The 20120-nt window shown below is 42.6% G+C and overlaps 1 long non-coding RNA gene across 1 annotated transcript in view; it reads right to left on the bottom strand.

Annotated features, from left to right (window-relative positions):
* Nucleotides 1-544: 544 nt before the first annotated feature.
* The window catches only part of LOC139006714 (uncharacterized), a 73465-nt gene continuing 53889 nt past the window's right edge, over nt 545-20120 (bottom strand). The window contains exon 3 of the long non-coding RNA XR_011470793.1: nt 545-841. This is a non-coding gene — a long non-coding RNA (uncharacterized lncRNA). The remainder of the gene's footprint in view (nt 842-20120) is intronic.

The raw sequence follows: 20120 nt of genomic DNA, 5'->3' as shown, positions 1-20120 counted from the left end.
GGTGCTTCTGCCTGACCCTCCCTTCATCCATTATAGGGTGAGAAGTGTAGACCCCCCACCACCACCACCACCCAGAGCTTTGGACTAAACCTGACTCTACCTCTGGGGGCATCTGACCCTGCCTATGGTCCCAGGAGAGTCTACTTATCTAGCAACATAATCTCTTCCTCAGGGGCCTTCTAATCTAGTTACTGCCAGAGCCAGGAGAAAGGGACCTGCAAGCTTGGGAAAAACAGTACGTGGCTAAATTCTACTCCTGAAGTCTGGGGATGGCTGTCAAGGCTGCAGAGAGATAGCTGGTTTCACCAAGCAAAGCAGTGCTGCGCAATGAACTTTGTTTGGTGGCCCTCGACATCTTTGTCATCTACATATTTTTCCACTGGATAATGACTTCTCAATTATGCATTCTCAATGGGATGTCATTTTCCCAAGCAGGGGGATTGGTTCTTCAGGGACTGAAAAGACCATACTCTTTTTATGTATAAAGCACTGATATGAATATAATACACAAACAGATATAAAGTGTATCTGTGGTATTAAAATTTTATAGGGGACAAGATGATTAGGAAAAAGATGTTTAAAAATATTCTTTAGCCTGGTAGGTGTGGCTCAGTGGTTGAGCATCACCCCATGAACCAGGAGGTCGAGGTTCGGTTTCCAGTTAGGGCAGGTGTGTGGGTTTTGGGTTCAATCCCTAGTAGAGGGTATGCAGGAGGCAGCCATTTGATGATTCCCTCATCATTGATATTTCTTCTCTCTTTCTCTCTCTCTCTCTCTCTCTCTCTCTCTCTCTTTCTTCTTCTTCTTCTTCTTCTTCTTCTTCTTCTTCTTCTTCTTCTTTCTGAAATCAATAAAAACATATAAAAAGTACTCTTTAAGGTATGATAATGACAAAAAGGTTAGTATCATGCTCTTGCCTTCTTCTCTCCTGATCAAAGCGTTGTTTTCAGCAAAGAATCTAAAATACATTCCCTCTAAGTTATAAATGACTTATAAAAGTTTAAAATAGTATCTCTCCTAGAAATATTTGCCCACTAATAATCCTGATGACACCTATAGATAAAATGGAACAAAACTCTAGCTGTGGGATTATAGGGAAGAGCAAACAGAGGGGCTTCCCGCTGGATTCAGTGACCCTATCTTTTAAAATAAAACATTTGAACACATTGTCTGCCAAAAGATATTTTAACATTCATTTTAAATGTCAGAAGCTTCTTTTTAGGTTTAATTTAGAAATAGAAATTCTGGAACTTCCAACGTGATTTGATGGTTTATGGCAACCCAGAATAATTTTGAAGTCAGGATAATTCTGAAAATACCAGGACTGGTGATTAGATACACACAGGGCCTTCTTAGTGTCCTGATATCAGATCTTTAGGATTTGGTCAGTTATTGGCACTTAACTGACACAGATCAAAGGTATTATGGCGTGTATGTAAGAGGAGGAAGGGCTTTGGCAATTAGTTTTTCGGTAGTTTCCCTTGTGCAGACGAAGCAGCCATGAGCCTCCCAGCACTCACTTTTCTCTGTGGACACACCAAGCTGGATTTTGTGCCTGAGATGCACTAAAATGAGTATAGTGGGCAAGGCCTAAAGTCTAGGAAGTCATCCTTTCACTGTTCTTGGCTTTAATCAGAATCTTACTGGTGACCCATGTCAAGTTCTGGCTTTAAAGTAAAAAATAGACTGGGAACAATTGGATAGAGTCCATATAACAACAAATGAAATTCCTATCTAGAACAGGGGTCCTCAAACTTTTTAAACAGGGGGCCAGTTCACTGTTCCTCAGACCGTTGGAGGGCCGGACTATAGTGTAAAGAAAAACTATGAACAAATTCCTATGCACACTGCACATATCTTATTTTGAAGTAAAAAAACAAAATGGGAACAAATACAATATTTGTATTTGCATGTGGCCCGTGGGCCGTAGTTTGAGGACCCCTGATCTAGAAGATAGATTATATGGAAATCATCACAACCAGTATGGGTTGAGCAATGGCCCTTAACATCTGAGAAAATATCAGCAGCCCAACATTTAATTGATCAGCAATTAGCAGAGGGACATATAGAGCCATCAAATAGTCCCTGGAACACACCCATATTTGTAATAAGAAAGAAATCAGGCAAGTGGAGACTTTTGCAAGATCTTAGAGCAGGGGTGGGCAAACTTTTTGACTCGAGGGCCACAATGGGTTCTTAAACTGGACGGGAGGGCCGGAACAAAAGCATGGATAGAGTGTTTGTGTGAACTAATATAAATTCAAAGTAAACATCATTACATAAAAGGGTACGGTCTTTTTCTTTTTTAGTTTTATTCATTTCAACCGGGCTGGATCTGGCGGGCTGTAGTTTGCCCCCGGCTGTCTTAGAGCCATAAATGCCACCATGGAAGATATGGGCTCCTTACAACCTGGATTGCCCTCCCCTGTGGCAATTCCACAGGAGTATTGTGTTGTTGTTATTGACTTACAGGATTTTTTTTTCACTATACCTTTTCACCTGGCTGATTGTCAAAGATTTGCATTCAGCATACCATCAGAAAACTTTAAACAGCCTTATCAGAGATATCAATGGAAGGTTCTCCCACAAGGGATGAAAAATAGTCCTACATTATGTCAAAAGTTTGTAGACCAGGCATTGCAAACTATTAGAAAGAAATTTTTAAATCTATATCTTATTCATTATATGGATGATATTTTACTAGCTCATAAAGATTGGGTTACTTTACAGAAAATTCTTACACAGACCATCCTTGCTTTAGAAGAACATGGTCTAAAAATAGCCCCAGAAAAGATTCAGACTGAACCTTCTTTTTCCTACTTAGGCAGAATATTACATACCTCTACTATCACCTATCAGCCTTTACAATTAAGAAAAGATCATTTAAACACATTAAATGATTATCAGAAACTATTAGGTGATATCAACTGGGTCAGATCATATCTAAAAATAACCACTCTTGACTTAAAACCTCTATTTGACATTTTAAAGGGAGATTCTAACCCTAAGTCTCCCCGGCAATTAACTGTAGAAGGAGAAAAGGCTATAGCAAAAATAGAACAGGCCATCAATAAACAGCAACTACAGTATCTAGATTATTCCAAATTTTGGACCTTAATTATTCTAGCCACTAAATATACTCCTACAGGATGCTTATGGCAGGAAGGACCATTAGAATGGATACATTGACCTGTCACTCCTAGGAAGATTGTAACATCCTATGCCTCCCTAGTGGCCACTCTCATTATCAAAGGTAGATGACGCAGTATCGAACTCTTTGGAAGAGAAGTTTGTTATGCCCAGATTTCAAGATCCCCAAGAAACCACATCAGGGAGCCAGCCAATCCGATGCAAGAGCATAAGAATCTGTATTTCAAGCTAGCTTGAGCTCCCCGTCCACCAGACTCACCGACACAATGGCAAGCCAAGTGGCTGAGAAACAGAACCCCGCGTAGAGACGGGTTTCATAGAGGGGGTTGGAGTAAGGGGAGGAGAAAGGACTGTGCTCTGCCGATTGGCCAGGCGCAAGTCGATGTCTTGTTCCTGGGTGTGGCTAGCAGAGTCTTAGACTTCCGGGAAGAAGCTCCTTGCCAAGCACGTGGCCAAGGTAAGATGGAGGACGTAGCCCTTACCCTGGGGCAAGATGGAGGACCTAGCCCTCGCCCTTTCATTCCCCCCTTTGTCTTGGAACTTCCGGCTCAATCATGAGATGGACTGCATTTCTATTCCACCGTTGCTAGAGGCTCGTACTGGGCATATCTTAACAAATGGTCTGGTGGAAGGGGAAGAAACCATTTTAGCTTTAACAACTTCTATTGAAATAGGATTTTTCTTCTTAAAATTCCTCCATGGCTATCAAAAAGCCAAATCAAGATTAATTTATCTACTGTCTTGATGTTTGCATAAACACAACAAGAATGGTAACTGACTGCCTTTGCTGGAATCTCATGGTTGAATCTTAATGTGCCCCGTAGGGCCAGGAAGCCACGCCACCCAGCTGCCATCAGGCCCGCCTGCAGTATCTGCTGAGTTAGGTGAATCCCTCACCTGTAGCAACTCCACCTGAGCCCACGCTCCAGGCTTTAGGGCCCATCTCAGTAGCCCTCCTACTTGTTGCAGCCCAGAGTGTGTGGGGGTTCCGCAGGGACACAGAGGCATCCTTACTGCTCCCCTTCTACTCTTACCAACAGCCAGTGATGGTAGGGCATTGGCCTGACGCTCCAGCGCCAGCCATCTTCAGGGCTTCCAAGCAGGATACCAGGCTTTCTTTGTGGCATTTTTACTGGCTTCAAGTCTTTAGAGCTCAGACAGGGCTCTTTAAAACATGATACTCCAGTCAAAGTTTTATGTTAATAAAACCACTATTAGGAACCGGTCTTATTGAATCTATGCAAAGAAATGTATTGCCATGACTTATTTAGCGTTGCCAAATTTCAGAGGAATTATACAAGAAGAAAAATATACTGATCTACTTTAAGATTTTCTGACTTTTCTTGCCAATTCCTTTTAATAAAACAGTAATTGTTGGCATTAAATTTTCTTTCTATGCATAACCATGCCTCAGACCTTCTATTCTAAACAGGCCTTTTCCAGCTTACTACCCCTGACATGGGCATGGTCACAAAGGCCTGCAAGACAGTATTACAGGCTGCCAACTGTTAGCTGTCTCTCAACAGAGACCAAAACCTGATGGGTACTGTTCCTGCCCATTTGGGCACCTGTCCTCTTGGCAGCTAGCCATTCTTTACTTTTGGGGGTCATCCCACATAGTTCCCTTCCAGGACAGCCAGCACACATTTAAACCTGCAAGAGAATTAAAGGTCAATATAACATATCAATACAATGAAACATGATATTGGCATCATGGCCGCTTCAGGCAGCCAAATTCTACTAAAGTCTATTCTTGGCCTTCCTATAAATTGTCCTTGTCTCTTTGGAGCCATGTCCATGAAGATGCAGACATCATCTAAGTCTATTACACAGTATTGTGGGGGCTCCCGGTAGCAGGAGTGATCATGAGCAATGTTATCAGCATCAGGCAGGTCGAGCAGGCCATAGCAGGTTGCGTTGATCTCGATCGACACTCCATTTGGTGACGAAGTCTTTCCGGATCATGGATGGGTCCGCTGACTGGACGTGGGTGTGATGGACCCAGGTCGCGACGCCGTCTATCTATTTTGAGAGCGGTGGGGGTCGTCAGCACCACGGAGAAGGGTGTAGGGACCTTTCCATCGAGGCTCCAGGTGGTGCCTTTTGATGTAGACCCAATCTCCTGGTCTGTGCTGATGAAGAGTTGGGGTTGGGCCAGTCTCCTGGGTGGCGCCGAGGCGCAGCCAAATGTCCTCCTGCACCCTCTGGAGCCCTCTCAAGGAAAGAGACAATTCTTGCAGCAAGAAAGTCAGCTTTAAGGTTAGGGATGATAGGGGGTGGCCTGCTAAACATGATAGGAGAGCCACCCAGTCCCCGCCAGTTTCCATGGTTTGTTTCTACCAGTTCCCTTTGTGGCAGAGCAGCAACCAGGCCTCTTTCAAGGGAGTGCGCTAGGAAGGGGTATCAGCCCCTCCTTTGCTAGACCAAACCCTTTCAGTACATTTGACCAGCTTCATTCCCACCTATCTTTACAGATTCCAAGGCCCATTTTTTTCCTTAATCAGTACTGGCCTGTATTATCTAATTCAGCACAGGCAGGGGGAAGGGCCCATTAAATCTTTGCCTTGAGGAACTGTGAGCCCCATTCTTAAATGTCCCAATCAAACTAGAAAAGCCATAAATACCTTTTAAATTTACCCCAGAATTCCAAAATCCCAACCCAGCACAGAATATCACATAGCAAATCAAAGTTCCCAGCAAACAAACAGACAGAGATGTTTACTAGTTAGTCAGGCCAATTCCACCTCTGACAGAGAGCAAGCACCCTTGGGGCTTGGGGGGGCTTTGCTTTCAGTCAGAGCATTCAGCCTCCAAGAAATTAAGTGTGTGGTTTTTTTTTTTTCCCCACAGATTTCCACATTTACATGAACAAATAATTATACCCAAGTAGATATACAAATATCAAATAAACAATTACACTCACACCTTTTCAGTGAACAAGTATTTTTACAGTTTTGGGATCTAGGATTCTTGACCTATGTCTCATTCAGATAGAAACGGTTTTCATCACAAATAAACAAACCCTGGGTCTCCAGAACACTGAACTGGAGCCCTCTAAGATCAGTATGAAACCAGTTTCTACCTGAAATAATTGTACTTTACTTTAGAAATTGGATTACTGCTACCAGTCCCTTTTAAAGAGATTAGCTTAAAAATAAATCCGAGAGGCAAGCACACTTCTTGCTTCATAGATGATTTGAACTTAAAAGTTTTAAGTTTCCAGCCAATAAGCCTGGCATAGCTGCTAAATTTCAAAATGGTTACAATTTTTCTGCTGGGGAAATCAAGAAGCAAACCCCATAGCTATTCACATGTAAACTTGACTATCAGCTTCCTGGTGGTACTTGCCTCAGGGCGGGAAATCTCAAAAGAGCTATTTTAAATCGCCTTGGGAAACCAGCCTGCATTTCTTTGTCAGGTTCATCTCCGCCACTTTTTAAGGCCAAAACAGTCTCAGGTTTTTATTCTGTGCCAGCAAAAGGTCAAGTTCAGCTCAAAACTATGCACACTTGTTTTTAAACTGGCCTTTTCCCTTTACACGTGCACAGAAATCCCGGATGCATTTTAAAACTTTTACATTTAATTTCTATGATCTAGCTGGGGCGATCTCCACGGGAAGGGCCCGGCTCCCGTCCAGAGTCGCCGCTGCCGCCGGCCCCCCGGGTGTCCGGTCCGCGGGCTCCACGGGGGACCCTCCCCCCAGACCCGACGCCGCCCGGGGGCCTCGCTGCTCCCGCCTCCCGCAAGTGACTCGCAGGCCTGCCCCCACCACCCCCCCGCGCTCCATGGGGCTCCACTCGCTCGCCACAAGCCCGGGGGCCAATGTCCGCCCGCCACCGCCGCCACCAAGCCGCCTGGGCCCGCGGCACGGCTGGGCCCCGGGGCGAGGGCTGCGCTCGCTGCGCGCTGTGCTCGCCGCCCGACGCGTTCCTGCACACCTGCCCCTGGGCGCCTGGCGCCCCAACTGCACAGCAAGCCGACGCTCTATCCACTGAGCCAAACTGGTTTCGGCAAAATTCAACATTTTTAAGTGTAAAAATATCTATGATGTTAACTCCTTCAGCAAATTTGACATATGAAGTTTTGAAGCTTGTTGTCAATACAACAAAATAGCATACATATCAAATTGCATATATATCAACATATGTGTAACTCCATCTATTGAAAAAAATCCGCATTATTAACCGGCACACCTAGTACACGAAACATAAAATTTTATCTCTTACTTGTAATAAGTGCATTGTAGTAAGTGCAATAAGTGTATTCAGTGGCATTAAGTACATTCACATTGTTGTGTCACCAGCATTACCATCCATCTACAGAACTTTTTCATCTTGCAAAACTAGAAGTCTGACCCCATTGAACAATAACTGCCTACTCCCTATCCCCCTCAACCAACTTCTGACAGCCTATCATTCTACTTTTTATTCCTATGAATGTGATTACTGAAGGTAAGTGACTTGCTTATTTCACTTAGCATAACGTCTTTAAGGTTCATTTATGCTGTAGCTTGTGTCAAAACTTTTTTTTCCATTTAACTCCGAATGATATATTTTATTATATGTACTCCTATCTGTTTTAAACCTTTGATTCTGGCCACAATAAGATATGTATTTTATATTATGACCTAGTACACATGTATGTATTATATAATTAAAATAATATATTATTAGTATACTAGAGCCCCGGTGCACAAAAATTTGTGCACTCGGGGGTGGGGGGGGTCCTCAGCCTGGCCTATGCCCTCTTGCAGTCTGGGACCCCTCGGAGGATGTCCACCTGGTGGCTTAGGCTTGCTCCCTGGGGGATCGGGCCCAAGCTGGCAGTCAGGCATCCCTCTAGCAGCCCAGCAGCCCTCGGGGAATGTCCACTTGCCAGCAGGGAGCAGGCCTAAGCTGCAGTCAGACATCCTTAGCGCTGCTGAGGAGGTGGGAGAGGCTCCCACCACCACCGTTGTACTGGCAGCCATCAGCCTGGCTTGTGGCTGAGCAGAGCTCCCCCTATGGGAGCACACTGACCACCAGGGGGCAGCTCCTGCATTGAGCGTCTGCCCCCTGGTGGTCAGTGTGTGTCATAGTGTCCAGTCATTCCCAGTCGTTCTGCTGTTAGGGTCAGTTTGCATATTACCCTTTTATTATATAGGATAGAGGCCTGGTGCATGGGTGGGGTATGGCTGGTTTGCCCTGAAGGGTGTCCCGAATCAGGGTGGGGGTCCCGCTTGGGTGCCTGGCCAGCCTGGGTGAGGGGCTGATAGGTGTTTGCAGGCTGGCCACAGCCCCTTCAGGGTGGGGGTCCCCACTGGGGTTCCTGGCCAGCCTAGGTGAGGGGTTGATGGCTGTTTGCAGGGTGGTCACACACCCTTCAGGGTGGGGGTCCCCACTGGGGTGCCTGGCCAGCCTGGGTGAGGGGCTAATGGCTGTTTGAAGGCTGGTCAAGCCCCCCCCCCAGTGGGGACCCTCACCCCATGGAGGTTTGGCCAGCCTGGGTGAGGGGCTGATGGCTGTTTGCAGGCTGGCCACACCCCCTTTAGGGTGGGGGGCTCCCACTGGGGTGCCTGGCCAGTCTGAGTGAGGGGCTGAGGGCCGTTTTCAGGTTGGCCAAGACCCCCAGCGACGGAAGCTCCCAGCCTCTACTTTTTTTCCTCTTTTTTTAAATTCTGGGTTTTATTTACCTTCTATTTACTTTCTATAATTGAAACTTTGTAGCCTTGAGAGGAGCTGAGAGCTGGCCAGGGCGGGCAGGAGGGAAGCCTCCTGCTCGCTCCAGCTCCGTGACCACTGCCGGCTGAAAGCAGGTATTTGGGGTTTATTTATCTTCTATAATTGAAACTTTGTTGCTTTGAGTGGAGCTCAGAGCCCGCTGTGGCAAGGAGGAAGCTTGGCTTCCTCCATTATTGGGGCAACCAAGCCTCCTGCTTTCTCCAGCTCCATGGCTGCTGGCCGCCATCTTGGTTGGGTTAATTTGCATATAGTCACTCTCATTGGCTGGTGGGCATGGCTCAAGGCCTAGCGAAGATATGGTCAATTTGCATGTTTGTCTTTTTTTAAATTTTTAAATACATTTAATCATTATTTAATCATCATTTCTTTACATATTTTTCTTCCTCAATTTTTTTATAGTCTTTCTGGAACTCCAATAACCTGTATATGATATTCCTTGATATTATCCCACATATTACAATAGTTGTCTTCTTTAAAAAAAAGTTGAATAGTTTCTATTGCTCTGTCTTCAAGTTCAGAGATTGTTTTTATGCTCTTGTTAACCCAGCTAATGAATTTTTCATTTGTTATTTTATTTTTCAGTTCTATAATTTTTAAAATTGTTTTATTGCTTAAAGTATTACAAAGAGTATTACATATGTCTCCTTTTTTCCCTGCCCTTAACAATTCCCCAGCCTCCCCTATCCCCCAGTGTCTTATGTCCATTGGTTATGCTTATATGCATGCATACAAGTCCTTCAGTTGATCTCTTACCCACCTCTCTCCTGCCCCCCAACCCTCCCTGGCCTTCCCGCTGCAGTTTGACAATCTGTTTGAGGCAGCTCTGCCTCTGTATCTATTTTTGTTCATAAGTTTATAATGGTCTTTATTATCCATGAGTGAGTGAGATCATGTGTTTTTCCTTCATTGACTGGCTTATTTCACTTAGCATAATGCTCTCCAGTTCCATCCATGCCGTTGCAAATGGTGAGAGTTCCTTCTTTTTTACAGCAGCATAGTATTCCATCCTGTAGATGTACCACAGTTTTTTAATCCACTCATCTACTGATGGGCACTTAGGCTGTTTCCAGATCTTAGCTATGGTGAATTGTGCTGCGATGAACATATGGGTGCATATATCCTTTCTGATTGGTGTTTCTGGTTTCTTGGGATATATTCCTAGAAGTGAGATCACAGGGTCAAATGGGAGTTCCATTTTTAGTTTTTTGAGGAAACTCCATACTGTCTTCCATAGTGGCTGCACCAGTCTGCATTCCCACCAGCAGTGCACGAGTGTTCCTTTTTCTCCACATCCTTTCCAGCACTTGTCGTTTGTGGATTGTTGATGATAGCCATTCTGACAGGTATGAGATGGTTTCTCATTGTTGTTTTGATTTGCATCTCTCAGATGATTAGTGACTGAGCAAGTTTTCATATGTCTCTTGGCTTTCTGAATGTCCTCTTTTGAAAGGTGTCTATTTAGGTCCTTTGCCCATTTTTTGATTGGATTATTTATCTTCCTTTTGTTAAGTTGTATGAGTTCCCTATAAATTTTGGAGATTAGGCCCTTATCAGATATAACATTGGCAAATATGTTTTCCCACCCAGTGGGCTTTCTTGTTGTTTTGTTGATGGTTTCTTTTGCTGTGCAGAAGCTTTTTATTTTGATGTAGTCCCATTTGTTTATTTTCTCTTTAGCTTCCAATGCCTTAGGAGCTGTATCGGTGAAGAAATTGCTTCAGCATATGTCTGAGATTTTGTTGCCTTTGGATTCTTCTAGTATTTTTATGGTTTCCTGTCATACATTAAGTCCTTTATCCATTTTGAGTTTATTTTTGTGTATGGTGTAAGTTGGTGGTCTAGTTTCATTTTCTTGCATGTATCCATCCAATATTCCCAACACCATTTATTGAAGAAACTATCTTGACTCCATTGTATGTTCTTGCCTCCTTTGTCAAATATTAATTGAGCATATTGGTTCGGGCTGATTTCTGGGCTCTCTATTCTATTCCATTGATCTATATGTCTGTTCTTGTGCCAATACTAGGCAGTTTTGAGAACAGTGGCTTTGTAATACAGCTTGATATCTGGTATTGAGATCCCACCTACTTTGTTCTTTCTTAGGATCGCTGCAGCTAATCGGGACTTTTTTTATTCCAGATGAATTTTTGGAGAGTTCGTTCTAGGCCTGTGAAATATGCCATTGGTATTTTAATGGGAAGTGCATTGAATTTATAGATTGATTTGGGTAGTATGGACATTTTAATGATGTTGATTCTACCAATCCAAGAACATGGTATGTTCTTCCATCTGTTTATTTCTTTTTTCAACATCCTGTAGTTTTCTGAGTAGAGGTCTTTTACCTCCTTCATTAAGTTTATTACTAGGTATCTTAATTTTTTTGGTGCGATGGTAAATGGGATTGTTTTTTTAGTCTCTCTTTCTGTAAGTTTACTATTGGTGTATAGAAATGCCATAGATTTCTTGGCGTTAGTTTTGTACCATGCTACATTGTTGAATTCATTTATTAAGTCTAATAGTTTTTTGATGGAGTCTTTAGGGTTTCCTATGTACAATATCATATCATCCGTGAATAATGACAGTTTTACTTCTTCTTTTCCAATTTGGATGCCTTTTATTTCTTCCTCTTGTCTAATTGCAATGGCTAATACTTCCAGTACTATATCGAACAGGAGTGGTGAGAGTGGGCATCCCTGTCTTGTTCCTGTTCTTAGGGGAAATGGTGTTAGTTTTTGTCCATTGAGTATGATGTTGGCTGTGGGTTTGTCATATATGGCTTTTATTATGTTGAGGTATGATCCTTCTATTCCCACCTTGCTGAGAGTTTTTATCAAAAATGGGTGTAGAATTTTGTCAAATGCTTTTTCTGCATCAATTGATAAGACTATGTGGTTTTTTTCTTTCAATTTGTTTATGTGATGTATCACGTTTATTGATTTGAGGATATTGTACCATCCTTGCATCCCTGGGATAAATCCTACTTGGTCATGGTGTATGATCTTTCTGATGTACTGCTGGATCTGATTTGCTAAGATTTTGTTGAGTATTTTGGCATCTATGTTCATGAGGGATATTGGCCTATAATTCTCTTTCATTGTGTTGTCATTACCTGGTTTTGGTATTAGGGTGATGCTGGTTTCATAGAATGAGCTTGGAAGTGTTCCTTCCTCTTGGATTTTTTGTAGTAGTCTGAGGAGGATAGGTTTTAGTTCTTCCTTGAATGTTTGGTAAAACTCCCCTGTGAAGCTGTCTGGTCCTGGGCTTTTGTTTGCTGGAAGCTTTCTGATGACTGCTTCAATTTCTTCCATAGTTATTGGCCTGTTGAGATTTTTAGATTCTTCCTGATTGAGTTTTGGAATGTTGTATTTTTCTAGGAATATGTCCATTTCCTCCAGGTTGTCTAGTTTGTTGGAGTAGAGTTGTCCATAGTATTGTTTAACAATCATTTGTATTTCTGTGGGGTCTGTTGTTATTTTGCCTCTATCATTTCTGATTTTATTTATTTGGGTCCTCTGTCTTTGCTTCTTGGTGAGCCTGGCTAGAGGTTCATCAATCTTGTTTATCCTTTCAAAGAACCAGCTCTTGGTTTCATTGATTTTCTGTATTGTTTTTTTGGTCTCTATGTCATTTATTTCTGCTCTAATCTTTATTATCTCCTTCCTTCTGCTCACTCTGGGCTTTTCTCGTTGATCTCTTTCTAATTCTTTGAGTTGTAGAGTTAGATGATTTACTATCATTTTTTCTTGTTTTTTTGAGATAGGCCTGTAGAGCTATAAACTTCCCTCTCAGGACTGCTTTCATTGTGTCCCATAGGTTTGGGATTGTTGTGTTTTCATTGTTGTTAGTTTCCAGGATGTTTTTAATTTCTTCTTTGATCTCATTGGTAACCCAATCAATATTTAATAACATGCTATTCAGCTTCCAAGTGTTTGAGTATTTTGGGTTGTTTTTATTGTAGTTTATTTCTAATATTATGCCATCGTGGTTTGAGAAGATGCTTGGTATGATTTCAATCTTCTTGAATTTGGGGAGACATTGTTTGTGACCCAATATGTGGTCTATTTTTTAATATGTCCCATGAGCCCTTGAGAAAAATGTATATTCCGTGGCTTTGGGATGAAGTGTTTTGAAGATGTCAATGCAGTCCATCTGATCTAGTGAGTCATTTAGGATTGCTGTTTCTTTGCTGATTGTTTGTCTAGAGGATTCATCCAGTGATGTCAGTGGTGTATTAAAGTCCCCTACTATGATTGTATTATTGTTAATCTCTCCTTTGATATCTTCCAGGAGTTTTTTTATGTATTTGGGTGCTCCTGCATTGGGTGCATATATGTTTATCAGGGTTATATTCTCTTGTTGTATTGATCCCTTTAGTATTATGAAGTGGCCTTCTTTATCTCTTGTTATGGCCTTCACTTTGAGGTCTATTTTGTCTGATACAAGTATTGCTACCCCAGCTTTCTTTTCATTTCCATTTGCCTGAAAGATATTTTTCCATCCCTTCACTTTCAGTCTGTGTGAGTCCCTTCTAATGAGGTGGGTCTCTTGTAGACAGCAAATGTATGGGTCATGGTTTTTTATCCATTCAGCCACTCGATGTCTTTTGGTTGGAGCATTTAGCCCGTTTACATTTAAAGTTATTATTGAAAGGTACTTGTTTGTAGCCATTTCTTTTTTTGTGTGGCTGTTTTCTTTCTTAGCTTTTTATTTCTTCTTTTTACAGCATTCCCTTTAGCATTTCTTGCATTGCTGGCTTGGTGGTGATAAACTCCCTTAGCCTTTTTTTGTCTGTGAAGCTTCATATTTCCCTTTCAATTTTGAATGATAGCCTTGCTGGATAGAGTATTCTTGGATTCAGTCCTTTGCTTTGCATCACTTTGTAAATTTCTGTCCATTCTTTTCTGGCCTGATGTGTTTCTGTTGAGAAATCATTTGATAATCTAATGGGAGATGCTTTGAATGTAACTTTCCATCTCTTTCTTGCAGCCTTTAAGATTCTCTCTTTGTCCTGAACATTTGCCATGATAATTATGATGTGTCTTGGTGTGGGTCTTTTCAGGTTCACCTTGTTTGGGACTCTCCATGCTTGTGTGATTTTTTTCTTCCCCACCTCTGGGAAGTTTTCTGATATTATTTCTTCAAATAGGTTTTCTAACTCTTGTTCCTCTTTCTGTTGTTCTGGCACCCCTATTATTCGTATGTTGTTTCGTTTCATGTTGTCCCATAGCTCCCTTAGGCTCTCCTCCTGTCTTTTAATTTTTTTCTCCAATTGCTCTTCAGTTTGGGTGTGTTTTGTTTCCCTGTCTTTTAGTTCATTAATTCGGTCCTCCGCTTCTCCTAGTCTACTGTTGAAACTTTCAATGGTGTTTTTTATTGCAGTTATATCACTCTTCATTTCTTCTTGGTTCTTACATAATTTATTGATTTTTTCATCTGTTTCTTCTTGCTTCTTGCATAAGTTGTTGATTTTTTCCTCCATCCGGTTTATGCACTCTAGGACCTTTAATCTGGATTCTTTTTCTGTCATGTTGCATGCCTCTGTATCACTTAGCTGCTTTTCTGGCGAGTCCTCCTTTTCTTTCCTTTGGGGGTTTCTTTGTCTACCCATGTTTGATTGTACCGCCATATCTAGATGTTGAGTCATTCAGTGGCTGCTCCTTGGCTGGCAGTGGCTCTCGGGCTGCGGTTGCTCCTCGGGCGGTTGTGGTAACAGCTGCTCCTCAGTTGGTAGCAGCTCCTCTGGTGGGTGCTGTTCACAGTTGTGGTGGCTCCTCTGGCTGGTGAGGGGAGGCTTCACACACAGCTGCTGTTCCTCAGACAGAGGGTGTGGTGAACAGGAGACTGCTGTTCCTTGGATGGGGGTGGGCTACACAAGCAGCTGCTACTCCTTCGAATTGTTACTTTTAATCTCTTCTGCATGTTTGTCTTTTATTAGTGTAGATGTTGTCATACGATCTACATGTTATTGAAATAAATGTTTAACCCTAAAGCACCCTTCCTACATGTGAAATATACTGATATTTTACTTCTACTTTGTCTTAAAAACATTTTGTTATAACCTGGCCGGTGTGGCTCAGTGGTTGAGCATCAACTTATGAACCAGGAAGTTACGGTTCAATTCCCAGTCAGGGCACATGCTTGAGTTGCGGGCTTGAGCTCCAGTGGGGAGTGTCAGGAGGAAGCTGATCAATGATTCTTTCTTATCATTGATGCTTCTCTCTCTCCCTCTCTCTTCCTCTCTGAAATCAAGAAAATATATTTTTTAAAAAACGCCATCTCATCACAATCTTCTATATCAATTCCATGACACACTGATGTGCTGTGATCCCTAGTTTGTAAACAACTGGTCTGTTTGACATTGAAGTTACTCAAGATGATAGCATGACTTTCTATGGAGTGGAAGACCAGGAGCTTGGTACCAAAGTCTTCAATAAATAAGAAGGGGCTAAAACACAGCTCCATGCATTTGTCTTCATGAATGACCTATAATTTCTGCACAATCTCTTAACTACAGTTCCAAACTATCAATTTATTTCTGGTGTAAACAGGATAATTCATGCATTTGATTTTTTTTCAATAGTCTCCAGCTGGCCTGGGTCTTTTGCTTTATTTATTCACTACCAGTGGCCATTCCACTCAATTTTTCTATCATAGGAAAGAAACAAGTAAACTGCCCTTTATAGTCCTGGACCCCTACAATCTGATTTGGGATAGGGAGAAGGGGATGGGAACCTCTACAGCTATAGTGCTTCTAAAATCTCCAGCTGTTTCACAACTGTAAGAAGAATCCCCCAGAGGGAGAGGCTATGTAGGTGGGTGAGTGTGGGCAGAGGTGGTGGAGTGGGTTAAGCCTCCAGTTTGAATCTTAGAGTGTACCTGGCCAAAAGAGAAGAATATGGTCCAGGGAACACTGAAGATCAGCGGGCTAGGCCTCCCACCGTGTCATGGGAAGAGAATAGGGGCAACTGGATGTCAGTAACAGTTTGAGAAGGCCAAAGGATTTCACCATTGTCTCCCTGAGTCACTACACTTCCAAGTATTTCTGTTAAACATTAACACAAAATGTCATGAGAACTTTATCCTTTTTAATGAACTAATCTCTGTGGTATTTCCACAGGATGAGGTCAGAAAGATCACCATATGAATAGCAATGAAAAAAATAAGCAAGACTGGGGAGGAAAATCAGGAGGAAATCTATATAATTCACTGAGCATCCACTATGTGTTATGCACTGCATTAACTGTTGAAATATGATTTTGAATAACACAGTCTTTCTCTTTGAATGTCAAAACTAGGATGTTGGGGGTGGGGATGGTCAGACCAAGTATTCTAAGTTAAGGGAATGGAGTTTGCAAATGTCCAGTGATGTGAAAGATCTTGACTTGTTCAGAAAAGTGGAATTGAGGTTGTTTGTGTCAGGGTAGACAGCTAAGAAGGGACTGATCTTGTCAAGATTTTAATGACATTGGGTGATTTGGCTGACGAGAATCACAGAGAACCTGGCATACCTCAATACTTAGGCTGAGCCATTTGAGCACCAAAAAAATATACCTTGAGAATATCTATAAAATATTTTGAGCTGAAGACTAAAGTACACAAGAACTAAGGATTGTTATAAAACACTAGAGGCCCAATGCACAAAATTCATCCTGAAAAGATGTCTGGAAGGTCGTTCGCCTGTCCAGTCTAATTAACATATTATGCTTTTATTATTATAGATGACTATATATGGTACCTTATTCATTTAATGTTCTTTTATATCAATGATTTTATTTTATCTTTAATGAGGTCAGTAGAGTGAGCATTTACTTACCCTAATCCTCCTATTCTAATCCACCACCTTTTTTTGATAGAAGAATTGAGGAACAGAGAGTACTAGTAAGTAACCTGTTGTGTGTTAACCAGAAAAAGAACCTGGACATTCTGACCAGGCCAGGGTTCTCTCCACTACTATAGGACACCTCTTCAAGTCCAGCCTATCTTCTTCAATCCTGATTTTCCTGCGTAACCCTTTGAATTCTTGCTTTGCTAAACTGAACTGTAAGCTACAAGAAGGACTTCTTGGGATTCTCATATGCTGGTCCTCAGAGGCAGTGCAGTATGCTATACACATGTGTCTGATGGGTAGGCACAGGGTACTCAGTCCTTCCTTTCATTCATTCCACCTCTGGGAAGGGAAAAATGGAACCAAGACTACATTGTCCTGCTCCCCTAACCCCTGCACACCTGAAACTCACTCAATTTGTTCCTCTGGGAAGAACCCTAATTGATGGAGTAGTGTAGTATAGTAGTTTTGATGTCACATTTATGGGTTAGAATATTGGCCCTGGCATTTGCTAGCTGGTAACCTCAGGTGAGTTTCTTAATCTTTCTAAGCTTCAGTCAAATGGGATACTAAAATTCACCTAGTAGGACTATTGGTACAATTAGTTAAAAATGGGAGGAAAGGTTGTTATTGCCAGGGAGTCAAAAGCCTCTGCAGTTTTAGCTGAGGATGCTGGCCCTGCTCCTTCTCTGCTGAAGGATCAGGCTCTGCAGAGATTGCCTACTTAGCCCAGGGCACCCTGAATCCTGAGAATCATTGTTCTGGGATCCAAAGGGCTCACAGTGTTGCCTCAGGACATTCTGACACAGTGAATTGCCCTCTTTAGGAGTGGCACTTTCCCATATTCCCAGTCTAGTTAATTTACTGCAGATCAAAAATAGCTCAAATGAATGGGACTTGGATCCCAGGAAGGTCACAGCCAGCCTGAGCATGGAATTCCAGGGCAGGAAGGGATGACTCCAGGAAGACATCCCCTGCAGTGAAAACTATTAAAACCTGAGCACATCAAGGAGGCTTTTTGCTGATATCTAACATTCCGCCCAGCCTATCTCTTCATCCTGCCTGAAAGAGCTCTCTAGGATGGGAAAGCCGAGTCCAACCAAGCCTCTCCTCAACTTTCCTGGATAAACATTGATAATCCCAACCTCTATGTTTTGCTTGCATAGATCTTATTTTTCAAACTGAACTCATTTCCCATCCTTTGATCATCTCTGAAGTTTTGTATTCCCTCCTTGGTTCAGGTGCGAGCTGAGGGCGGATGGGGATGGAGGCCAATTCGAATACAGTTTGCAAAGGGTGCCAGAAGCCAACATTCTCCTGTTTTAGGAGGAGGAAGAGGGAAAGAAAGGTGACATCTAAGGACACAATGTGCTTTCTTTTTGGTTATTCAGAAAGAAATTAGTGTTTTCCAAGCCAAACAAGTACAGAAGGGGAATGTAAGGACACAAAAATAACTTTCCTCCCACCTTCTAGGTTCTTCTAGCTGGACTATTAATCAAATTAATTTGAGACAGATTAACATAAGGAAGGGCCCAAGTTTACTATGGGTGTACATTCAGGGATGCCATAAGATGAGACCTGAAAATGCATTGGGCAGTTGAGGCTTATATGCAATTCTGGACAAAATTTAACAAGGGCAGAGGTCTGAAATTTTAAAGGGAAAATAGGCAATTCAAGATAGATGAAAAAGAGCAAACATGTGTTAAACAAATTCTTGCTGGGTAACCCAGAGGGGAATCTATCAAACAAATTTTTGCTTAGGTCCTCCCTGTTTGCTACACTTAATTCAAATAGGCTAAGGTGAAAATGCTAAGATTCCCTTCCTGAAACAGGTTCTTCTATTGAATTGCTTTAGACAGAAAAGGAGAGGGTCAATGGTTCTTTTGGAGTCCTTTGTTTCTTAATAACCAGTTTAAAATAAATATCTTAAAAGGCATATTTAGAGGTGCCAAAAACTTTGGTCCCCTTTAGGACCCTCAAAGTAGAGTGTGGCAAGATGTTGGGTTGACAACTGGGTGAGGGTGTGGGAAGGCAGAAGGAGCACTGGAAAGTGTGGTGTAGAAGTAATTTTTCCTTGAAGTGGATGTGTTAGTAAGATAGGTGGTTGGCTTGGAAAGCTGAGATCACGTCACTGCCCAGCTTCTTTATTTTACCTCACTGCTGAAGACCTGGCCAAGAGATCCTAGTCATTTATTCACTCAACACATATTCACGACCACTTCACTGGGTTAGGGTTGGAAAGACAAATAAAATACACAGTTCTCTACCCTAAAGAAGTTAATAGTTGAGTGGGAGACTCAAGTAAACAGACAGTGTGCTATGACACAGCTAAGTATTGGGTGCTACAAGAATATACAGAGGGATTTCATCAATCTGAGAGAGGTGAAGAGGGAGTCAGGAAAATCTTCCCAGAGTAAATGATAATTGAGCTGAGGAGATCCCAACTTGGCTCTGGGCAGGAACAGAGTGAGCGTTAGAGTGAGAGTAGGTGAGCATGTGAGAGAGAGAGCGTGCATGCATATGAGTGTGGGTGTACATCTGTCTGTAGGTGCGGGGACTTGGGGCAGGTGGTTCTGGGACTTCTGGTGGGTGAGCCCATGGATGTCACCACACACTGCTTGGTCTGGCACTGCTCGCAGCTTGGGATTGGAAAGTATATCATTTTAGAAGATCCGCAGGGCCCTCTTCAGGAGGAGGCTGTGGGAAATGGCTGTGACCCAGAACCTTAAGGCTGAAGACAGGAAGCCTGGCCCCACAGTGCAGCCCAACACCCCCAGATGCATGGACCTGCCCCTGCATCCTGGGACACCAGACCCGGCACCCCTGGAGAACCTGGACCTGCCACCGTGACCTGGCACCCCCATGCCTGGGCAACCGCTATGACCCTGTGCAGCTGGCCTTGAAACTGTGACTCGATGACCCTGGATGCATGGACCTGCTGCTGCCACATGGCACACCTTACATGGAACCCCTGGACATTGGCCAGCAGCTGCAACCCGGCATGCCCATTGGGTGGAGGTGGCCAGATGTCCCTGTATGCCTGGACACTTTCTATATAAGGCCACCCCACAAAGACTGGAAGACATTGCAGTTATATCTAATACATAGAAATAAATACAAAGAGATAGCTAAAATGGGGAGTAAAAGAACCAACCCTCAAATGAAAGAAAAGGAGGAGTCGCTGGAAAAGGATCTAAGTGAAATGGAGGCAAGCAATTTATCAGATATAAGTTTCAAAGCAATGGTTATAAAGATGCTCAAACAACATAGACAGAACTACAAGCAACATAATGAGAACTACAAGGAACTTAGTGGGAACTACAACAGCATGAAAAAAGATGTAGAAACCATGATAAGAACCAATAGGAAATGAAGAATAACATAACTAAAGTAAACAATACCCTGGAAGGAATCAATAATAGATT

This window comes from Myotis yumanensis, unplaced genomic scaffold, assembly GCF_028538775.1.
Source record: "Myotis yumanensis isolate MYYU_CA2020_CCGP unplaced genomic scaffold, mMyoYum1.0.hap1 SCAF_3, whole genome shotgun sequence".
Lineage (NCBI taxonomy): Eukaryota > Metazoa > Chordata > Mammalia > Chiroptera > Vespertilionidae > Myotis > Myotis yumanensis.
This window is presented reverse-complemented; position numbering and strand designations above follow the sequence as displayed.